The sequence below is a fragment of the Solea senegalensis genome, linkage group LG21, assembly GCF_019176455.1.
Source record: "Solea senegalensis isolate Sse05_10M linkage group LG21, IFAPA_SoseM_1, whole genome shotgun sequence".
Taxonomy (NCBI): Eukaryota; Metazoa; Chordata; class Actinopteri; order Pleuronectiformes; family Soleidae; genus Solea; species Solea senegalensis.
The window spans coordinates 14,276,867-14,292,771 of NC_058040.1; the positions used below are offsets into that span (position 1 = coordinate 14,276,867).

Sequence of the window (15,905 nt, forward strand, 5' to 3'; positions counted from 1 at the left end):
CTCTCTCTCTCCCTCTCTCTCAATGGCAGCACACGGACTCTGTGGTGTCTGTCTCTCTCTCTCTCTCTCTGCGCTCATTCAAACCAGGTTGCTTTATGTTTTTTTGTCCACTCACTTAATCTGGATTATGAGCGACACACAGACGCTCCGGTGTTGGTAGAGCGGAGTAGGAGGCGAGGAGCCCGGCACATGCAGGTGCGCAGGTTGGATTTGTTTTCTTTTAAAAGTTTGACAAAACAGATGGAAAAACACAGAGGGAAACCGAAAAAAATGGAATTATACATTTATATTTGTAGAATATGTATTTGTAATTTGGTTTAAAAAGTTATTTTTTGTGATTATAAGATCAACTGTTTACAAGAGCATTGTGTTTTACCAAATAATTCATTTATTGATTGATATGGATGTAGCAGCAGGTTGTTTTTCATTTTTATCAGCGTGCAGGCATCACATTTAGCAAACTTTAGGTTTTTATAAGCATACTTAATACAGTTTAAATGTAATAATCTACTGTTAAACCAGGTAATTTCAGATGTAATTGATACATAATATATTCGTAATCTACTGGTAATTTGTTGACAGTGAATAAATGTCTTGAAGATGGATGATTGTCCAGTATCTTTAAAAAAAATGTGTTATTTCAGAGGTTGACAGTTTTACACGGTGTAAAGTGCAGAAAATTAAAAACGTTTGCTGTAAAAGATAAGGTTTTGTGTGATATTAAGTGGACATTAAGTGAAACTTGGCTGCTGGATGTGTGCGTTAAAAACTTGAATTGAACTTAATTCAGGTTCAGCAAGTGTGGTTGGATAAACTTGAAAAGAATTGAAGTTATGAAGCGAGTGCAGAAACATCTTCCTGCTCATTTCTAGTTCACTGGGCCAGGGTCAGACAAGGCCACAAATACGTCTGCTCTTCATACAGATTAACTTCTTTTACCTCATCGGACCTTTTACCTTCTCTGTGCATCTTGGAAGTAGACAAAGTTGTGCCAAAATTCCTTACTTGGCCTCTAAAGCACATAATTATTCCTCAGTCTTTGTTATGGTCTGTCGAGACCGTCCATGGAAAGATTAGTGGGAGCTTTGTTTCACATCAGTATCTCCCCTCACTGTCAGGACACATGAAAAGCTCTGCTATTGTTGAATCGCTGCCACTTTATTAGGTACACCTGTTTATGGCAGCAACTCGGTGCATATGGGCATGTAGACATGGTCAAGGCGACCGGCTGGTGTTCAAATGAATCATCAGAATGAGGAAGAAAGTTGATTTAAGGGACTTTGAACAGGGCATGCTTGCATGTTGGTGCCAAAGAGGGAAAATAACCAGTGAGTGACAGTGCTGTGGGCAGAAAAATGGCTTATTATGGTGAGACTGCAGAAGAAGACCCATCTCTGACTGTCACAGCTGCCACTTTATTAGATGTCGTCTGTACCTAATAAAGTGACCGCACAGTGTAGTTTGTCACTTAGAAATTAGACTTCCTTGATAGGGCTCCATGATATCACAGTAAAATGTTTTCAAATTAGTTTACACTTGAAATGAATGCGATATGTGTCAGATAAATGTCAGTTTTTAATCCTGAGGGAAAGTTTAGAAAAATGGTAAGTTTCTTCATATAAGTCTTAATGGACAGGAAATAACAAGCTATTGTTATATCAAACGTCTTTTTATTAAAGTATCCATTTCAACATACATTCCGCTTATACATTCTGAGGCTTTTTTTTATTGTTACAACAGACAAAAAAACAAAAACGAAAACAAAACACCATCAAGCTGACATAACAAGCTATTGTTAAACAGATAAGTCTTCAAACAGGGCTGCAACGTTTATTTAATTAATCAATCAATCAATCAATCATGTATTAATCGAGTGTTGAAGATTTTTGAATGTGAATATATTCTGCTTTCTTTGCTCCATAATAACAAATAAATCATAAAAACTGAATATTGTTTGTTTGAGGACAAAACAAGACATTTATTATTATATAATTGATAGTTGCAGCCCTGCAGTGCATTCAAAGTTCATTACGTGTATTATATCTAAATGTCTGGATAATGTATCAACAGCATATCACTATATAATTATGATTTCTTATTTTGCAGTTGGAGAAAATCATATTAAGTATACATATATAGTTTCTGAATCATTGGCCAGCCTGACTCCTCAAACACATGTGACCTCATGTTAAAACAAATGTAGAATAAGTGGAGTAAGATAACCGCCCAAAAATGAGCAATATATATATATATATATATATATATATATATATATATATATATATATATGTATATATAAGATTAATGGAAATTTCGATTAATCAGAGCAGGCTGTGTTTTTAATCTGACGTGTCCCACAGCATCCTCGGATTTCTGTTATTGTCTGACACGAGTTGAACCTGACGTGGTCTTGGAATGTGCCGCTCCAAAAAAACAGAGCCTGTCTTCTCTCCTCTGAGCCCCTCTCATCAACGTGATGTCTCCGTCTGTCCACTGATCTCTCTCTGCTGTGTGTGTGTGTGTGTGTGTGTGTGTGAAAAGCCAGAGAAGATCAGCTGTTTTAGAAACACTCACAATCAGGCTGTGGGTGAGTGAGTGACATCATACGTGTCCTCTGCGGCCACTTCATTTCTCTGTTTGATGTAAACATGATTCTAAAGCTCCCTCCGGTCCTGCATCTGCAGTCCACTCACACATGGACACGCGGTGAAAACGAGGGACACGTAAACATGAAGACATTATCACAGGCGAGGATCTGTTGTGGTTGAGGCCGTCTGCAGGTGGAGGTCAGAGGTGTCAGAGGAGGGAAAAGTGTGTTAAAAACAATTGGGCCAAATTATGATAAACTTATTTCTCAAATCAAAAATGACTTGGAAAGATGGGAGATGCTTCCTTTGTCTTTAGTTGGGAGGGTTGAAACTATCAGGATGAATGTCCTGCCAAGATTGTTATTTCTTTTTAATGCATTACCTATCCCTGTTCCTGTATCTACCTTTACATTTCTGGATAAGCTGGTTTCCAAATTCATATGGCAGAACAAGAGGCCTAGGGTGAGACTCAAAGTCCTCTGTGCACGCAAGGATAAGAGTGGATTAGCCTTACCGCATTTTAGAAGTTACTACTGGGCAGCACAACTTGGAAAATTGGTTTCATGAGATTAGATATGGACACAAAATGGGTGCATATACTGTAGCGCAAGGCTCAGTAAAAAATATATCGCTCTCAACCCTTCCCTTTCTAAATCCAAAAGTAAGGCGTAAACTTAGGATACAAAACGAATGGGTTAATCATACATTAAAGGTTTGGGAGAAGACAAGACGATTGTTGAATTGACCTCTATCTCTATCAAGGGCAGCGAAAATAATTACTGCCTGTGACTTCCTGCCAGCAAAAATGGACAGTGGTTTCATTAGATGGGCGGGGAAAGGCCTTATCACAATAAATCAGTTATTTGAAGGAATGACTCTCAGGACTCTTTCTCACAAGTTCAAGCAAAGTATGGCACTGATTCTAAGGATTTATTTCGATATTTTCAAATTCGGCATTACCTGATGACACACAAAGAGTGGGACAAAATTAAAGAAGTTCCATCTAATTTTGAACAATATTGGATTGAGATAGCTGAGAATAAGATGACGACTAAAACATAATATCATGCATATATGGCGAGATTCGTATGGATACGTCAGTGGATACACTTGATGTGAAAGCTAAATGGGAATTGGAAGTTAATACCATGATTGCTGATGAGGAGTGGCAGAAATATTTAAGCAGCCCAATTTGGAGAGAATTTGGCTGGAAGTTGAAGGCAAGATTTTTCAAAACTCCTTTGGTAATAGCAAGTTATGATAATAACTGTTCCCCCCTGTGTTGGAGCCAAACTGTCCTCCAACTGAAACGTACATATAGGTCGTTTTCTGAAAACGTGACTGTGGGTCGTTTTTTTCAAACCCCTGAATGCGATGTAAAGGTAGTATTTTCCAACTTGAATATGCACAGATGTTACTGAGGGTAGGGTTAGGGCAGGGTAGGGTTAAGGCAGTCCGTGGCCAAGTGGAAAGGGTACTTTTCCACTTGGGAACCCAACCCCCAATGCTCCCCGGGCGCTACTCAGTGTGGCACTGCTCCTAATTCTAGGATTGGTCAAAATGCAGAGGAATACTTTCCCTAAGGGGATTAATAAAAACTAACTTTGTCTTTAAAAGACAGGGTTAGGTAGTAAAAATTAAAAAAAATATTAAAAAGGTGGTATAGTTTGGGAACAAACCATTGTCGACCATGTGCCGACAACGGCGAAGCCACTAGATACAGCGTCTAAGGCGGAAGTGGTTGCTGTTATGTATACACCCGCTAGGGGCGCATGTTTTGAAAACGTAAATATAGGTCGTAAATTCCTGCATACGACCTATATGTACATTTTACTGGAGGACAGTCTCGTTGGGGGGGTGTGGTATAACAGGGGACTTCTCCCACATCTTTTGGGATTGTCCTAAATTGCAAAAATTCTGGGAGAATGTGAAGCGATTTTGAATTTAAATAGACCAACTGAAGCACAGCAACTCATTTTGGGTACTGTATCGTTGACAGATTTAGGGAAAAATAGTGTGTTTATGCTCAGGGTTCTTTTATTGATCGCACATACAATGATTACAGTAAATTGGCTTTAGCCTCATCCTCCCACACTGGACCAGTGGTCTCAAAGGCTTAAGGATGTAAACTGCATGGAACACATAACGGCAAACCTTCGACTCCAGACGGACTTGTATTTTGAAAAATGGTCACCTGTTATAATGTATTTGGAAAGGTGAGAATATTCAACTGGGCTTGATGGTGTACCTACAAAGAATATTCTTTCACCTCTTTGCTATTTGACTGTCTTTGTATGATACCAATATGAGTATTGATACTTGTCATAATGTGTGAGACTCTGTCAAGGAACTTGTTCTAATAAATGTTCAAAAAACAATGAGTTAGATCCTGGAACGCATGATTCAGGACACGTGATTTATTGTCACACGTTACGTGTAAACGCGAATCGACTGCACATTATTCTACTTGTTTTAAACACATTTAATCTGAAGTCTGTTAAAAAGACAGCAACAGGATAGAATAGCTACAGTAGCTACTGTATATCTAGTGTATGCAAGTGAGTTTCTGAAATTTGTTGAGTGATGCAAGACGTGCTGAAATGAATATTAAATGTGACTTTTTTTTATATTTTTCTTTATTTATACACCCTGCTATGCACTGTATTGTATGTATGGTTTTCTGACTTTTTTTTTTACATTCTCCATGCAATGAACCATGAAATATGTAAAAACTAATATACTGTATAATAACGGGGCTGTCAAACTCATTTTAGTTCAGGGGCCACATACAGCACAATTTGAACTTGTGGGCCGGACCAGTAAAATAATACCATAATAATAACCTAATCCCCTTTTTTACAAAACACGTGCAATTTCTAGAATATTATGCTTAATTTACCATTTACATATGATCACAGTGGATTTATATGATTCTGAGAGTGAAAATTCACGTTATGATCAGCAGGATGAATTCATATTTGACACCCCTGCTCTGTCCTATACTGGATTAATAGTAATTGATTTTATGAGAGTCTCTGAGACCAGACCTGAGACTATAAGGCAAGACTTTGATGAGAGTCATAATATTAGGTGTCCTGCACTTAATAAAGTGGCAGGAGTAGCATCTGGTGTGTGCATTCAGGGATGTACTTCAGCCTCCTTTGATTCCTGGAGTTATTGGAATATCATTTTGAACCAGTCTGGTCGTTCTCCTCTGACCTCAACCAGTAATCTTTGCTCAGAGAAGCTGTCACTCGCGCTTTTCCAAATCATTTTCTGTCAAACTCTAGAGACGGTCGTCCGTGACAATCCCAGTTTCTGAAATACTCAGATTAGCCCGTCTGGCACCAACAACCATGTCACATTCAAAGTCCCTCAAATCACCCAATTTTTCCACAACTCAGCAGACGTCTAAAGGCATTGAGTTGCTGCCATGTATCATGTGTATCTAATAAAGTGGCTGGACAGTGTCGGTGCCGAACAAATGAAAAGCAGACAGTGGATTTTGGGTTTACATTCACCGAAATAGGAACACATAATGAAATAGCAACAGGGATGACCCACAGTTTTGCCAGCAGCCTTTACTAAAGCACCGAGTATTATTTATATATTCTCAGACTCAGACTTATCTATTGCATGGGATGCAGCATTTCGAGATAAATCTGAAGTCAGGGTGTCATCAAAATGCAATTCCCTTGGCGGTTGTTTAAAACCGTCCCCTCTGTGGCAGTAAATCTACTTAATTTGGTCCCCTCGACTCGGCTTCTGTTCTCAGAAAGTCATGTCCAAGGCAAGAGACAACATTCACAGCGGGATCATTTAAACAGCAACACAGCATTAGGTTTAATTCTGCACTTTTTAAAAACAAAGGAAACCCACACTTATCAAGTGTTTTTCCCAGGAATAAATAGGTCAACATGTGTAACTTCTGGCTGCATCTTAAACATGTATATAAAGTTAATTAAAAGCAAACTTTTGAGAGGTTTTACAATTAGTAGAAGAGAGGAATGATATGCACGTCCTCTCTGTAGAACACAATGTGCCGGGATTCTAATTCCATTTGTTTCAATCTGGTGGAAATTAGAAGAATTTTAAAATGGCATCTTTTGTAGGGTTTTTAATGACACAGTACTGTAATTAAATACTCCATATTCCCAACAAAAACTAACACTAAATTTAGACTAGCATTTACAAAAAAGTAAAAACGAATAAAACCAAGATGGCGGATTTTCGCGCATGTACGATAAACATGCTGTTCAATTTTCACGCACATTCACCGAACCACTTTCAGATGTACATTTTCACCAGGTCTGATGCAGTTGCAAAATCCGTGAGTTTTGGGGCATGGGGAAGCCCTCAAAAACAAGAAGAAAAATAAGAATAATAATATCATAAAACTCCTTTAGTTTCAATAGATTCCTCCACAACCTTGTGTGCTCGAAGCAAAAAACTCATTAAAACTCAAATCCCAAACTATTATAACCTTGATCTGCACAAAAATAGAAACTTATTTTGATTATTTTACATGAAAGAGAACAATCCTGCCTCCGTGCAGACATTGAAACCCCCGTGGAGGGCATGAGTCCAACACTGGCCACCTCCCAGGTTATGAGCATCTGTAAATAAATCAGGCAGATATAAAACTTAAATAACCTGCCACTGGCAAATTCACAGCAAGGAAGGGATTTTTGAAAGGGGGGGGATCAGCCTTTTAGTCTCTGTCTGCACCGGGAAAGGTTATCGTCCTGTCCTTATTTGCCACTCCCTACAGACATTTAGGAGAGAGAGCGAGAGAGAGACACCGCCTTCAGGCTAATTATAGGCCGTCTGTACCAACGCCAACTCATTAGTGTGAATCCCATGGCTCGCCAGACATTTTTCATTATTAGTGTCACCTCACCCAGAGCAGCATATTTTGTTTATAGTTTGCCTTTTGGTTACTGACGAGGTACTGCACCTTCAGGGCAAAGTGGTAAATTCAACAATCAGTGACGTTAGAAAAAAACTACTTTTATTGAGTTAGTCCGATGTTTTAAACTGGCATTGTTACTAAATTAAATCTCTCCAAGTTGATAAAGTGGAATGACTGCTGGTACACAAGAGGAGAAGAAACTGTCAGAAAAACGAACTGATTTTTTTGTTTCAAATTATTCTCTAAATAAAAAAAACCCACACACACACACTCATAAACCCTTAATAGTAACAAGCTGAAAGAGGGACTATCGCCACCTGGTGTAGTGGAGGTAGTACTTAAATAAATCCATCTGCTATGTTTGCATATTAAGACAAGTTAAGCACCGTGGTTCATTTAAATAACCCTAACCCTGGAAATGGACTGAGTCGTGATATAGGTGCTTTTATTTGATCCTGCTCCTGACACAGCATCCTTGATGTATATTTACTCCCTGGCCACTTTATTAGGTACACGGGAAAACCAGTAAAAAGTGGCTTTCTATCATTTTGAGCCAGTCCGACCATTCTCCTAATGACTTCAGGTATCAACAAGGCATCTTCACCCAGATTTTTAGACCCTAGGGAAGGTTTCGTGTGGAAAATCCCTTTAGATCAGCCGTTTTCTGAAACACCGGCCAACAATAATCATTCCAAGTCACTTTAATCCCTTATCATTCTGACATTTGATTTGAATTTCTACATATCTGAATGCAGCTGAATTGAGCTGCTGTGTGGTTAGATATTTGTGTGACAAAAGCAGTAGAACAAGTTGTTTGATATTTATTTCTGGACAGATGAGATGTGTGTTGTCTTCAATATGGCAAAACCTTTAAATAATAAATGTCTAGAGTATTAAATGAAGAATCTTGAAGAACAAATGTGAGAATGACCGGTGAATGTTTGGTACTGACATTTTGAACAATCACATTCTCTGATAACACGATGTACAGTTAAACATGTCTATGACATCTCAATTATTTAGCCGCAGAGAAGAAGTCCATAGAGAAAACGGACAATTTACAGTACGTTGCGGCTCAGGGGAGTTGTTAATCCACTGCTGCCTCCATCTGTAAGTTCAAATATGTTATCTTGAGACTTTGATGTTTGAAATCCCTCATTCAGATTTTCCTAAGTGGCACAAACTTACCAAATAAGGCAGCACCAGACCAGGAAAAAGCTGCTTTAACTGTCAGCTAAAAACACATTTTGTTTTCTATGGACTTTGGTACAGGAGTTAAAAAGAATTCCCCCTTAAATTTATGGTTTTAAAAGGTTTATAATTCTCTTAAATATGAGGCAGCAGAAGATTAAATCCAGAGGGAGGCACAGCGGGGGTGATTGCTCTGTTTGTTCACACATAACTGTGTGTGTCGGCGTGTGTGTGTGTGTGCGTGAGTGCGTCCATGCACGTGTTGGTGTGTTGTTCACTTCACTCCTCACTCAACGTCTATTTACAGTCCAATGGGCGCGTTGACGAGGCCGGCGCACTCAATTACCCGCTCAAAAAAACCCTCGCCCTCTTCATCTATACTCCCTGCACGTTGTGCATGTATTTGTGACACCAATGATTTCAACCTTGCCGAAGCGGTGACTTTATAGACAGCTTTTGGATATTAAAGGTTAAATTTAGCAACATTTATTGGGGAAATTTGCATGCTGCAGTTGAGTATTCCTCACCTTACCCATCCATTTAAAGTGTTTTGTACAACATGTCGCCTTCATTGGGAATAAAAAGTCAAAAGGTGCTTAGTTGGTTCGTTGTGGGATGTTCTAAAAACATGGTGGTCCAAAATAGCACCCAGGCCCTGATATGAATACAAAAGGTTCATTTTGGGGTAATTATTTTACCTGGTGGTTTTCTGAAAGGACTGAAAGGGAAATAATTATGGCCCCCGATACGTTCAGTAAATACATAAATAATTATACCTTTATATTTCAAAATCCATTTTCACATTCTTGAGTGAACATTAACTGTCAGACCTGAGTGAGGAAGCGTTTGTGTGTATCCACCAGCAGAGCAGGGGTGGGCGGGTTCAAGAAGTGTTTAATAACAGGGATTTTTGAGCAGTAGAATAAACTTCTGAACCTTTTTTTTCCAGGGTGTTTTTTTTGTGTTGACAGTCAGACTCCAACCTTATTTGCAGTATGTCTCGCTATTACTTCGCCAGCATCTGTGTTGACATAAAAACACATTACTTCCTGTGTGCAGTGCTTGTAAAGTATCCCACAGTAGTGTCGGACTGATGGGCTTAGTCTGTATTGTGTGAACTAATTTGACTTTTATTTACATTGAAAAGTTGAGTAGTAATGTTTTAACCATAGTAAATAAATCTCTAGTTCAGCTGTACTGTATATATACCCAAATATCCCTCTTTATTTTCCTTTTTCCTATCTTTAAATGGGAAAAAAAGTCTCAGATGCTGTCAGGTTATTCAGTTGCGTGTTATATAGGTTGGTGGTATACACAAATCCTACAGATTAATATTCCTTTTTGCACATAATGGAGCTCAACAAGACAATCAGAGTTGAAGTTGTTTTGTATTTTTACATTAGTACACCTTAAATTTTTTCTTTTCCTCTAAAAGGCCATTGTTGCCTTGAGTTGTTTATATTTAACAGCGCTGTTGCTGGGCAACAAATGTGAACACAAAGGGTGTTTGAAGGGTTTCAGCGACGTTCTGTTTACTCTAAATACTCTTTCTACCACAGATTGCAGAATTTTATCCTGAGCTGGTTCCATTTGAGAGTGGAGAGTGTTGCATGCCTCGACAGCAGAGGCGTTTTCCATTAATCCAACCAGAGACAGACACTGTCTGCTTCTGACGGCGAGCGGCTATTTCACGGCGTCGAGTGGCGTGGCGAAGCAATTCGCTCACAAGCAAACTTTATGTGTTTGTCACGTCTCCGATAGCTCAGTTTCCTGTTGTTGTCAGTTAATATAACACTGAATAATCAACCCAACCCCGGCTCACTCTCTGTATGTGTGTGTGTGAAACAGGAAGGTATTTTTGGCCTACGGCAGGTCATTGTGGAGTGAAATTGACAGAGGACTCCATTTTCCGCAGATTCATGTTTTCACCAGTTTGCAGTCAAAGGAGGTGAAGATTGCTCATGTACATCTAATACTGTGTGTGTGTGTGTGTGTGTGTATATATATATATATATATATATATATATATATATATATACATAAACTGATGTCACTGAACATTAATACTGGGCTAAACTCCATGGATGGTCTTATAAAAACAAAATTAAAGGTGCATTGTGGGGAGGAAACAGTTACTTGATTAACTGATTACTAATCAATTACTAGATTAAATCGGTCTAAGTATTTTTTTTTAAAACACTGAATACAATTTTTAACATTTTCTGACATCTTATGGACCAAACAAGTACTTTTTGCTGCCTCTGTTTGTAAAGTCTTTGTGAACAGAAACAATGCAACTTTATTTGTATTCTGCATTCTTTTACAGACTGAGGGAGCGTTTGTGTGTATGGAGCAGCAGCGCAGGGGTGGGTGGGGAAAAACTGAATGGTATAATTAACTTTTAAACTTTTCCTGGATGTACCAGCTGTCTCACTTCTTCTTTCCTGACATAAAACAAGTTAATCCCACTGGTGTCCAGTCATATGTGCCTTACTTCATCATTTATTTTGCTTTAAATAAGAACACAATGTATAAAATTCAACATAATGTTCTACCGATTACCGAAGAAGAACTAGTGACTCAGGGAAGTAAGCTAATTTCCCCATAGACTTCCATTCAAATGGACTTCTTTTTTAAACCTGGAGAGTCACCCTTTATTTCCACATTGGCACTCTCAGGTATTAAGCGAGCTAAAAACCAATTTTTCATGTACAGTTCATAGGACAAACTCACATGGCCAACCGCTTTTAACTTCCTGTTGTTTGCAGCTCTTAACAGATGAGCAGCTTCTATGAACATCGAGCAAATGTGTAATGATGCACTTCAAAAACACTGAGTGTCCTGAGAGTTAAAAAAAAAAGAAAAGAAAAAGTCAAGGGCTTGTTTCTCTTTTGTGCCAGCACTAAGCAACAGATTTGTTGTAGAAGAAGCATAGAAACCAATTTATACAAGCACAATGGCTGGAAAGTAGAACAGCACAAACAACTGGAAGTGGAGTGCTTATTGTATTATTGTAACTGCCCGGCTCTGCTGCTGTTAACACCCTTTAACAAGTAGATGTAGTTCTGGGACGGATGGGTGATCGAGTTCTGGATGATATAAACATTTATAGATATAGGATTGATTGAATATCACCAGATATATGTTTTATTCCATATTAACCAGGGATTTGTTGTTACTTCACAGACTCAACAAACACATCTGTCTTTAAAAGAAGTATTTTTTTTAAGCGCCTGACTCCTTCACTTCACCATTTCACATTACATGATAATTGATTGCCGAACATGATACCTCTCTGTCTCCTTGGAAACAGAATCAGCGACGCCTCCTCCACATGCACATAAACAGATATGCATTTAAGCACACGTACGTACACACACACACACACACACACACACGGTTCAGCCCTCTGACAATCTGAGGTGTGAGATTATGTGAGAAGTAGGCTGAATTTTCTTCCCACCTGACAAGAAAACGAGCGAGTGGAGAGTTAAAGAGCATTTCATTTGTTGTGTTTGTTGTGTTGACAATGTTGCAGTGATCACACACACAATAGTGTCTAATTGAAATAAAGCGGTTTACTAATTATAGGCTGCAGGTGCAACGGTTGATTGCAGTATTTGTCAATAATGGATCTGCTTGTGTAGTGTGCGACTGGTTCTGTGTGTGTTCAATGTAATGATATAGTTGTGATATATGATTAAACATTTAAGTTAAGGGGGATATGCCGAATTTAGACACATGTATTAACATCGCTTATCTTTTCTTGTCACCATGTTGTTGTGAAAATCATGATGTTGAAATAAGTATTGCTGTAAATAAGCTTTTGGCTTCAGCCTTTTGCTTTACATTCTTTTGACTGTGTGTTATTTTTAACAGTTGAAAATTATCTTATCTGTCTATCTGTCTATCTGTCTATCTGTCTATCTATCTATCTATCTGTCTGTCTATCTCTCTACCTATCTATCTATCTATAGCTAAGTGCTAAGTAGCCAGCTAAGTAGCCAGCTAACTTTAATTTAATTTTCTATTTATCTATCTAGCTATCTATGCTAGATAGCTAACTAGCCATCTATCTATCTATGCTACAAAGTTAACAGATGCTATCTATCTGTCTATCTATCGATCTATCCTAAACAGCTAAGTGCTAACTAGCCAGCTAAGTAGCCCGCTAACTTTAATTTAATTTTCTATCTGTCGACTATGCTAGATAGCTAACTAGCCATCTATCTACCTATCTATGCTACAAAGTTAACAGCCGCTATCTATCTAGCTATCTATCTTTAATCGTATCATTCGTTCATCTGTTTGTTCATTGATAAAGATGTCCTGACTGAAGGATGATTGATAAAGTATAGAACAGTAACAGCTGTAGGTCGACATAAATGTAATATATTCTCTCCCTCCATGTCGGTTAGATGTGACATGGACACTGTGAACACACACACACACGCCTCCCTGGATTCACTTCACAGACCAAACCCCCACTTCAGTCTGTCACAAATATGGCTCCTCTTCTTTCTCGCTCTATTTTTCCTCCTCTCCTCTTTTTTTCCCCTTCTCTCTTTTATCGAAAACTCACATCGAGATACTATCTTCTCATTCCTGAGACAGTCTGACGTGTGAGGAACCGAGGGAACAATGAGTAGGAGGGTGGTTTCGGTGACAATGATGTGTGTGCATGTGCCAGAGCGGGGAAATGCTAATGCTGATTGCAGATTCCTTTATGGGCCACTGAAGACACAGTAATCAGTCATTTTTCAGTGTGCTACTTATAAAGTCAGAAACCAATCTGTGCCCCATTGTTTGTGCTGAATTATTCCTGCTAGGACTTGTTGACATTTAATCGTACTGTGTCGCTGTGTGTTTTAATTGTTGATGAATTACTCAACAGACCTTCTAGACCCAAGATGTACAGAGGGGTCAGAGGTCAATAAAGGCCTCAGGACACACTAGAGGGACTTGTTGATACTCAACCTCACATATACAGAAACAGACAGAACAGGTGTAGCTAATAGTTTACATGACAATACCATACACAAGAAAGACATTTCAACAATAGTAGAACATTTGAATACATTTTGTGAGTTGGTATGGCTACGTTTAGATGTGATTTGTTTTTAATAAGGTGACTTATATTTGACCTCCTTTTTCGCCTATAAATTTGCTACAATGGCTTCAATTTCTGATCCACCGTGTGAAATATATGTCATTTTCTGTTGAATACGTGTCGGTAAAATGTGTGTGAGAGTCAGATACCGGACACTTGTAGTTGTGAATGTGAACAACATGTAATCTGACATGTAATGAATCGGAATGGACTCAGATTTGGAGAATGTGGCTGGTCATCTGAACGTACCTCCTCTGTCCTTGACTTGTCACCTTGTTTGTTGCCGTCAGAAACTCCAAGCTCTGCACTGCCCCCTTGTGGACAGATCTACGTCAACATAAACCACAGACGGAAGTAGGGCTGCTGCAACGATCACTCGATTATTTATCGACTAAAATTATTCGTCAACTATTTTGATCACGAGTTTGAGGCTTTAACAAGTTTCTCTGATTTTTCAGCTTCTTGAATGTGAATATTTTCTGGTTTCTTTGCTCCGTGTAACAAAGAAATCTATTAAACTGAATAATTTTGGTTTGAACATCTTATTTTTCAGGTTTGATAAACACTGGAAAGATTTTCTGACATTTATGGATCAAACAATTAAATAATCGACAGATTAATCAATTAGAAAAAGCCTTAGATGGAAGTATATGTGTATTGTGTATATATTTATTAGTCATCTGACCCTTGACCCTGGATCTTTAGACAAGTTGCACCCACACCGCCCTCTACTGGACAACATAGTAATATCTTGAGACACTCTGGTGTGCTTCTAGGCTGTATATATATATTTTTTTTAATCAAATAGTTTTTTAAGCTTCCAGTTTGAACTTCCTCTTGCACATTTTAAACATATACAAAGTGACAGCCCTGGTTCTCATGTGAAATCTATGGACTTGATCCATAGATCAACAGAAGGAGGATGTGCAGAGGGTGTCGGAACAACTTCTAGGGACCTTTGCACTCTCACAAACGATCTCTAGAGTTCCGTGTATGTCCGACAGCAGCAGATGTGATTTAGAGACAGAAAAAACATCTGTGTGGGTGTTGTTAGGGGAGCATATATATGCACAGGGGTCCTGTCAACTCTGGTCCACATGTGTTTGGAGCAGAGGAGAGCATTAAGTCTTACTGGTCCTATATACTGCTGGTATGTAGGCTATGCTTGAGCCAAGTACAATACGGCTTTGGCGTAATCTATCAGACTCGTGTTTTCCCTCATCTTTCCATTAAAAGTGAAGATGTTGAAAGAAAACACCCTGAACCTTTACTCTGTTTTGAGTTCAGTTCTTGGCTCACTTGTCACAACTACAGTGTGATGTATATGCGGATAAAATAACATCAGAAGTGGAACAGCTGTCTCTCCAGGACTTCTTGACAAATCTGTCTCTATTCTGAGCTGAAATAAATCAAACCATGCTGTGCCAGTAACCAGTGTTGCAATGTAACAAAGTACAAATGCTTTGTTACTGTACTTGAGTACAAAAGTCATGTATCTGTACTTTATTTTGTTATTTATATTTCTATCAACTTTTACTCCACTACATTTCCTCTAACTGTCTTTGTTACTCATTACTACCAAATAAAATCATACTCATTCACATGCTTCAACATGGGGTTAAGTGTCTTGCTCATGGACACATATAGACTCGCAGAGCCAGGAATTAAACCCACAACCTTCCAGTAGAAAGACAACTCCTCCTACCACTGAGCCACCATGGCTCAATCCTAACTTTTTTAAATACTTTTTACTGAAGTACATTCCAAATCAGGAAAATTACTTTTGATACTTCAGTACAGTAAATATCATATACTTTGAGACTTTTAGTTAAGTAATATTATAAAAAAAGTGACTTCAACTTCTACCAACGGCATTTTCTAGTAAGGTACTTCTGCTTTTACTCAAGTATCACCTTTAAGGTACTTTAAACTGACTTGTGAATGATGGTGTTTACAGTGAACTTACATCATAGTCTTATACCTGGAGTAGCTGACACACACACACACACAGTAAACAGTGACCTGTGTACAGCAGGAAGTTAAGTGTTGTCGACAGGAGCCCTCATATTTATTGTATTGACCCTCGAGTGCGATAAGAGCAGAC

At 38.5% G+C, this 15,905-nt stretch overlaps 1 protein-coding gene across 1 annotated transcript in view; it reads left to right on the forward strand.

The window, feature by feature from the left end:
- The first annotated feature begins 82 nt into the window (after positions 1–82).
- si:dkey-247m21.3 (5-hydroxytryptamine receptor 4) overlaps positions 83–15,905 on the forward strand; it is a 44,955-nt gene continuing 29,132 nt past the window's right edge. Inside the window, exon 1 of the mRNA XM_044053597.1 lies at positions 83–203. The gene's annotated coding sequence lies outside the window, so the exon portion shown is untranslated. The remainder of the gene's footprint in view (positions 204–15,905) is intronic.